The following is a 9,137-nucleotide window of genomic DNA, read 5'->3' as shown; positions in this document are numbered from 1 at the left end:
GCACTCCCGGACCTTGTTGCATAGCTTCAACCCACTGCTGATGGGATTGAGCATTCTGCTGGATCTGCTGTTGCATCATTTGCATCATCTGCTGATTCTGCTGCATCAACTGTGCCCACATCTGAGCACTAGGATTCTCATTCTCCTCATCATTCTGATTATTCCTTGGCCGGCCTCGTCCTCGTCCTCTTCGCGCTCCGGACATTTCCGCTCTAACTGTCATATTTAAGTCAAAGTGATCAATTTCAACCAAATATAACAATGAGGACAATATCCTAAACTCGAAAGAACAACTCCTTGGATTGTAATATTAATGACCCAAGGCACGATCTGGAACGACCTGCTCTGATACCAATTTGTAACGCCCACTTTGATAGTGTCTAGAATAATCAAAAGTGCTTTAAAACTGATATTGGATACATTAATTTTACAATATAACTGTGTCATCAAACACAACTCAACAACCAAAGTCTTATATTACATCATTCTTCATAGAAGTTTGTCGTACAAATCTAATTATACATCCAATATACAACATGTGCTAATAATTATACATATGCATCAACTACTTTAACACCAAGATGAAGTCCTTGCATGCATGCTAAACCTGCACCTTTTCTTTACCTTTACTGCGGGAAACCTGAGAACCTGAACAAATAAGGAGAGGGATGAGACATAATGCCTCAGTGAGTTCTATCTAACCCTAGCTAGTGATAACCTCGGGAAAAGTCTATGGTTACCACGTGTCTACTTTACAACCTGACGGTTGATTATACGTGTGTGGGTTGTTTTCCTAGACGGTAGTGCATGCTAGACCCGTCGTAGGTTCAACTTACTTGTTATAGTCTCAATATTTCTAAATATGACATCGCGGTTAAGGGGTAATCTAAGACCGCTTTACCAAGATACTCTCTAAGCATCGAGGTCTTTACATATGTCACATTACTAAGTCGTACGATTAGGGGAAAACCTAGAATCGTCATCGACAAAACTATCTTTAACTATTCTAGTCTGAAGCTTAACGTATCTGACGTCATCTCATAGTCAACAATATTTGAAATAAGAGTTAGCGTTGAACAATAACAATATCTGGATTCATTTTATGGAAAGCCCCGGGGTGGAGTAAACCCGAGCGCAAACCCTATCTGCTCGATGGAAACCTATCTAAGGTAAACCACCGGAACTCCCTAGTGACGTGTGGGCCCCTTACGGCTATTCCCGTTTCACCTAATGGAAACCTCTTGAAACCAACCTAGTGTGATCACAAGAGACACGGCACATATATGTTATTAAAACATTCTTAGTGAAAAGATATCTAATCGTATCACAATCTATTATTCATCGTCTAAATGATGCTATTCTATTCACGACAAACTATGTCGAGTCTCTATGTTTCTTCCCTTGATAAACTATTACTTTCCCTCTCACATTCAAGTGATTCGCTCACTAGAAATCCCTAATGATTATGTTATGATTGCCATGATTTTTAATTCGAGAATCGTTACGTGTTAGATGCATTGCCTAGATGTCGTTTTGGGGTTATAAGATTGGAAAACGATGAAAGAAATACTTCGGAACGCACCACCGACCCGAGGGAGGGCCAAAAGGCCAAAATTAAGTTGGCCACTCCAGAGGGCTGCGCTATTAGCGCCCCTGGGGCGTGGCTTTTCTGGGGAGCTGCGCTATTAGCGTAGAATTTCGCTAATAGCGTAGTTCTTCGGGCCTGTGGTACCAAAATTGCAATTTTTGACCCAAAACGCATCCTAATGCTTCCTGCAATGCACCAAAACATCCAGCAACATACTAAAGCAATAAATAACATATTTCATGGCAACCTTAACAAATATTCATCAAGAATTAGCTTTGAAGTTCATAAACACATCTAGCACAATCAAAGCTTACACACCAAGAAAGCTCAAACCAAAGGAAGGCTTTTCTAACTAAGAACTCACCTTGCCCAAAAGAAATAAGATTCAAGTGTTTCTAAGCTTAACCAAACCCTAGGTAGACAAGAATCAAGAGAGAGAGAGCTTGCTTCTACAATCTTTAGGTGTTTTCCAACATGAACTTCTTATCCCTTTCCATGATGCTTGCCTCAAGGAATTATCACAAAGAGTGGATGATTATGGAGGGGAGATTGGGCCGAAATTTTAGAGAGAAGGGAGAGAGAAATATTTGTTGGAAACCTAGAGAGAGAAAGTTCAAATGAAAATGAATATTTTTGGGACCTTTTGCCCTTAAATACCCCTCAAGCTCAAATTCCAATTACGCCCCTAAGCTCAGACGCGCACTTCCTTTCGTTAACTGATATTACTCGCAACATAAATGGATGGGGTATTACAAAAAATATATTATTGAGTGCCAAAATATATGTATAATCACATACGAAAATATATTAGATTGCATACCAAAATATAGCAGGATGTGTTCCAAGATATTGTAACAAAATTTGGCAACTATGAAAAACTTTATAATAATGACTAAATTAATTATTTCATTTAAAATTTCCAAATAATAAAATATATATCAACATATATTTTTCGAATAATTTAAGGGTTAAATAAGTTTTTAGTCCCTACAAAATCATGAGTTTTTAAGGTTAGTCCCTATGAAATTTTAATGATAATTTTAGTCCTCAAAAATTTTTAAGTTTGTAAAAATAGTCTCTTTTTTGAAAACATTTTACAAAAATTGGATATTTTTAGTCCTCCAAAATAGTCCCTTTAAAATGAAAATAGGGACTTAAAGTTAATAAAAAAATTTAGGGAGGGACTAAAAACATATTTAACCCATAATTTAATCTCGACAAATTTCGATTGAATTTATTATTAATTCTGAAAGGAACAAATTGGAACAATAAAAATAGAATTTGAGAACTTGTAGAAGTTGTTATATATACAAAAGTGAAAAGGAGATACCAACATTTAGTTTTATATATATATATATATATATATATATATATATATATATATATATATATATATCTTTAGAATCCTTCTCTGTCTTCTTATTCTTCTTCTTCTTATTAAAGTTTCTTCTTAACCAAGAAAGTCCACATGAACAATCAAAACGATTACTTTGTTAATTAAAACACCTATAATGAAAAACAATAGGAAAAGAACAGAACCATTCCAAGTCCAACCCCAAAACTGATGAGGCTTTGAATTAGTTATTTCCAAAAACTTTTTTCGTAACAAATCGAAAGCTTCGTCAGCCTTGGGGTTGAACATGGAATAGTTCTCTCTCACTCTATTTTTTCCTTATGTTTTTCATCATAGGAGTTTAAATTCACAAATTAAATGTTTTTATTTTTCTTGGACACATACTTGCTTAAGAAGAAGAAGAAGGCAATGATCGATTCTGAGAACTATATATAATTAGTTATATGCTAACATCTAACTTCTGCAAGAATTGAGGAGGAATGTATTTTTATGATCATTATGATTATATCGAAAAAGGGACTATGGTCTTAAAATATTATTTATTCGGAAGGGACATAAATTATCAAAGGGACTAGGCTCTTAAGACCATTCTTAATTATCAAGTGACATTATATCTATAAGGGTATATGGTCTAAAGAACACTCTTAATATTGAAGGAAAAGAATGAGATGAAGGGAAGAAAACTTCTTCAACACAAATCAAAAAGGGAGAGAGAAGAAAATGGTTAATTTCATGGACCAAAAAATAAGGAGATGAAGGGAAGAACGACTCGTCAACACAAATCATAAAGGGAGAGAGAAGAAAAGTATTCGAAGTTTCAGAATACCTTTCAGTGTGTAGAATGCAATATATGTGAGCTCTCTATTTATAGAAGAAATTCACAACTAATATATGAGAAACTTTGGAAACAAGTAATTCACATATTAGATCTAGTACAAAAATATCTCAAATTCAGTACAATATATATATCATATTGAGTACAAAAAATTTATTTTGAGTACAAAAATATATTATTGAGTGCCAAAATATATGTATAATCACATACGAAAATATATTAGATTGCATACCAAAATATAGCAGGATGTGTTCCAAGATATTGTAACAAAATTTGGCGACTATGAAAAACTTTATAATAATGACTAAATTAATTATTTCATTTAAAATTTCCAGATAATAAAATATATATCAACATATATTTTTTGAATAATTTAAGGGTTAAATAAGTTTTTAGTCCCAACAAAATCATGAGTTTTTAAGGTTAGTCCCTATGAAATTTTAATGGTAATTTTAGTCCTCCAAAATTTTTAAGTTTGTAAAAATAGTCTCTATTTTGAAAACATTTTACAAAAATTGGATATTTTTAGTCCTCCAAAATAGTCCCTTTAAAATGAAAATAGGGACTTAAAGTTAATAAAAAAATTTAGGGAGGGACTAAAAACATATTTAACCCATAATTTAATCTAGACAAATTTCGATTGAATTTATTATTAATTCTGAAAGGAACAAATTGGAACAATAAAAATAGAATTTGAGGTCTTGTAGAAGTTGTTATATATACAAAAGTGAAAAGGAGATACCAACATTTAGTTATATATATATATATATATATATATATATATATATATATTTCTTTAGAATCCTTCTCTGTCTTCTTATTAAAGTTTCTTCTTAACCAAGAAAGTCCACATGAACAATCAAAACGATTACTTTGTTAATTAAAACACCTATAATGAAAAACAATAGGAAAATAACAGAGTGAGAGAACCATTCCAAGTCCAACCCCAAAACTGATGAGGCTTTGAATTAGTTATTTCCAAAAACCTTTTTCGTAACAAATCGAAAGCTTCGTCAGCCTTGGGGTTGAACATGGAATAGTTCTCTCTCACTCTATTTTTTCCTTCTGTTTTTCATCATAGGAGTTTAAATTCACAAATTAAATGTTTTTATTTTTCTTGGACACATACTTGCTTAAGAAGAAGAAGAAGGCAATGATTGATTCTGAGAACTATATATAATTAGTTATATGCTAACATCTAACTTCTGCAAGAATTGAGGAGGAATGTATTTTTATGATCATTATGATTATATCGAAAAAGGGACTATGGTCTTAAAATATTATTTATTCGGAAGGGACATAAATTATCAAAGGGACTAGGCTCTTAAGACCATTCTTAATTATCAAGTGACATTATATCTATAAGGGTATATGGTCTAAAGAACACTCTTAATTTTGAAGGAAAAGAATGAGATGAAGGGAAGAAAACTTCTTCAACACAAATCAAAAAGGGAGAGAGAAGAAAATGGTTAATTTCATGGACCAAAAAAAAAGGAGATGAAGGGAAGAACGACTCGTCAACACAAATCATAAAGGGAGAGAGAAGAAAAGTATTCGAAGTTTCAGAATACCTTTCAGTGTGTAGAATGCAATATATGTGAGCTCTCTATTTATAGAAGAAATTCACAACTAATATATGAGAAACTTTGGAAACAAGTAATTCACATATTAGATCTAGTACAAAAATTTCTCAAATTCAGTACAATATATATATCATATTGAGTACAAAAAATTTATTTTGAGTACAAAAATATATTATTGAGTGCCAAAATATATGTATACTCACATACGAAAATATATTAGATTGCATACCAAAATATAGCAGGATGTGTTCCAAGATATTGTAACAAAATTTGGCGACTATGAAAAACTTTATAATAATGACTAAATTAATTATTTCATTTAAAATTTCCAGATAATAAAATATATATCAACATATATTTTTCGAATAATTTAAGGGTTAAATAAGTTTTTAGTCCCAACAAAATCATGAGTTTTTAAGGTTAGTCCCTATGAAATTTTAATGGTAATTTTAGTCCTCCAAAATTTTTAAGTTTGTAAAAATAGTCTCTATTTTGAAAACATTTTACAAAAATTGGATATTTTTAGTCCTCCAAAATAGTCCCTTTAAAATGAAAATAGGGACTTAAAGTTAATAAAAAAATTTAGGGAGGGACTAAAAACATATTTAACCCATAATTTAATCTCGACAAATTTCGATTGAATTTATTATTAATTCTGAAAGGAACAAATTGGAACAATAAAAATAGAATTTGAGGTCTTGTAGAAGTTGTTATATATACAAAAGTGAAAAGGAGATACCAACATTTAGTTTTATATATATATATATATATATATATATATATATTTCTTTAGAATCCTTCTCTGTCTTCTTATTCTTCTTCTTCTTATTAAAGTTTCTTCTTAACCAAGAAAGTCCACATGAACAATCAAAACGATTACTTTGTTAATTAAAACACCTATAATGAAAAACAATAGGAAAAGAACAGAGTGAGAGAACCATTCCAAGTCCAACCCCAAAACTGATGAGGCTTTGAATTAGTTATTTCCAAAAACTTTTTTCGTAACAAATCGAAAGCTTCGTCAGCCTTGGGGTTGAACATGGAATAGTTCTCTCTCACTCTATTTTTTCCTTCTGTTTTTCATCATAGGAGTTTAAATTCACAAATTAAATGTTTTTATTTTTCTTGGACACATACTTGCTTAAGAAGAAGAAGAAGGCAATGATCGATTCTGAGAACTATATATAATTAGTTATATGCTAACATCTAACTTCTGCAAGAATTGAGGAGGAATGTATTTTTATGATCATTATGATTATATCGAAAAAGGGACTATGGTCTTAAAATATTATTTATTCGGAAGGGACATAAATTATCAAAGGGACTAGGCTCTTAAGACCATTCTTAATTATCAAGTGACATTATATCTATAAGGGTATATGGTCTAAAGAACACTCTTAATATTGAAGGAAAAGAATGAGATGAAGGGAAGAAAACTTCTTCAACACAAATCAAAAAGGGAGAGAGAAGAAAATGGTTAATTTCATGGACCAAAAAAAAAGGAGATGAAGGGAAGAACGACTCGTCAACACAAATCATAAAGGGAGAGAGAAGAAAAGTATTCGAAGTTTCAGAATACCTTTCAGTGTGTAGAATGCAATAAATGTGAGCTCTCTATTTATAGAAGAAATTCACAACTAATATATGAGAAACTTTGGAAACAAGTAATTCACATATTAGATCTAGTACAAAAATATCTCAAATTCAGTACAATATATATATCATATTGAGTACAAAAAATTTATTTTGAGTACAAAAATATATTATTGAGTGCCAAAATATATGTATAATCACATACGAAAATATATTAGATTGCATACCAAAATATAGCAGGATGTGTTCCAAGATATTGTAACAAAATTTGGCGACTATGAAAAACTTTATAATAATGACTAAATTAATTATTTCATTTAAAATTTCCAGATAATAAAATATATATCAACATATATTTTTTGAATAATTTAAGGGTTAAATAAGTTTTTAGTCCCAACAAAATCATGAGTTTTTAAGGTTAGTCCCTATGAAATTTTAATGGTAATTTTAGTCCTCCAAAATTTTTAAGTTTGTAAAAATAGTCTCTATTTTGAAAACATTTTACAAAAATTGGATATTTTTAGTCCTCCAAAATAGTCCCTTTAAAATGAAAATAGGGACTTAAAGTTAATAAAAAAATTTAGGGAGGGACTAAAAACATATTTAACCCATAATTTAATCTAGACAAATTTCGATTGAATTTATTATTAATTCTGAAAGGAACAAATTGGAACAATAAAAATAGAATTTGAGGTCTTGTAGAAGTTGTTATATATACAAAAGTGAAAAGGAGATACCAACATTTAGTTATATATATATATATATATATATATATATATATATATTTCTTTAGAATCCTTCTCTGTCTTCTTATTAAAGTTTCTTCTTAACCAAGAAAGTCCACATGAACAATCAAAACGATTACTTTGTTAATTAAAACACCTATAATGAAAAACAATAGGAAAATAACAGAGTGAGAGAACCATTCCAAGTCCAACCCCAAAACTGATGAGGCTTTGAATTAGTTATTTCCAAAAACCTTTTTCGTAACAAATCGAAAGCTTCGTCAGCCTTGGGGTTGAACATGGAATAGTTCTCTCTCACTCTATTTTTTCCTTCTGTTTTTCATCATAGGAGTTTAAATTCACAAATTAAATGTTTTTATTTTTCTTGGACACATACTTGCTTAAGAAGAAGAAGAAGGCAATGATTGATTCTGAGAACTATATATAATTAGTTATATGCTAACATCTAACTTCTGCAAGAATTGAGGAGGAATGTATTTTTATGATCATTATGATTATATCGAAAAAGGGACTATGGTCTTAAAATATTATTTATTCGGAAGGGACATAAATTATCAAAGGGACTAGGCTCTTAAGACCATTCTTAATTATCAAGTGACATTATATCTATAAGGGTATATGGTCTAAAGAACACTCTTAATTTTGAAGGAAAAGAATGAGATGAAGGGAAGAAAACTTCTTCAACACAAATCAAAAAGGGAGAGAGAAGAAAATGGTTAATTTCATGGACCAAAAAAAAAGGAGATGAAGGGAAGAACGACTCGTCAACACAAATCATAAAGGGAGAGAGAAGAAAAGTATTCGAAGTTTCAGAATACCTTTCAGTGTGTAGAATGCAATATATGTGAGCTCTCTATTTATAGAAGAAATTCACAACTAATATATGAGAAACTTTGGAAACAAGTAATTCACATATTAGATCTAGTACAAAAATTTCTCAAATTCAGTACAATATATATATCATATTGAGTACAAAAAATTTATTTTGAGTACAAAAATATATTATTGAGTGCCAAAATATATGTATACTCACATACGAAAATATATTAGATTGCATACCAAAATATAGCAGGATGTGTTCCAAGATATTGTAACAAAATTTGGCGACTATGAAAAACTTTATAATAATGACTAAATTAATTATTTCATTTAAAATTTCCAGATAATAAAATATATATCAACATATATTTTTCGAATAATTTAAGGGTTAAATAAGTTTTTAGTCCCAACAAAATCATGAGTTTTTAAGGTTAGTCCCTATGAAATTTTAATGGTAATTTTAGTCCTCCAAAATTTTTAAGTTTGTAAAAATAGTCTCTATTTTGAAAACATTTTACAAAAATTGGATATTTTTAGTCCTCCAAAATAGTCCCTTTAAAATGAAAATAGGGACTTAAAGTTAATAAAAAAATTTAGGGAGGGACTAAAAACATATTTA

The 9,137-nt window shown here is 30.3% G+C and overlaps 1 long non-coding RNA gene across 1 annotated transcript; it reads right to left on the bottom strand.

Moving 5' to 3' along the window:
• Positions 1–374: 374 nt before the first annotated feature.
• LOC146922023 (uncharacterized) lies at positions 375–2,207 on the bottom strand. The gene is made up of 2 exons (XR_015010822.1): positions 1,953–2,207; positions 375–648 (listed from the first exon to the last, which is right to left on the bottom strand). It is a non-coding gene; the product is annotated as an uncharacterized LOC146922023 (long non-coding RNA).
• Positions 2,208–9,137: the final 6,930 nt, after the last annotated feature.

This window comes from Medicago sativa, chromosome 5 (assembly GCF_051527215.1).
Source record: "Medicago sativa cultivar Bolivia chromosome 5, Bolivia_mono, whole genome shotgun sequence".
NCBI lineage: Eukaryota > Viridiplantae > Streptophyta > Magnoliopsida > Fabales > Fabaceae > Medicago > Medicago sativa.
The sequence above is the reverse complement of the archived record's forward strand: the minus strand, read 5'-3'. Positions and strand labels throughout refer to the sequence as shown.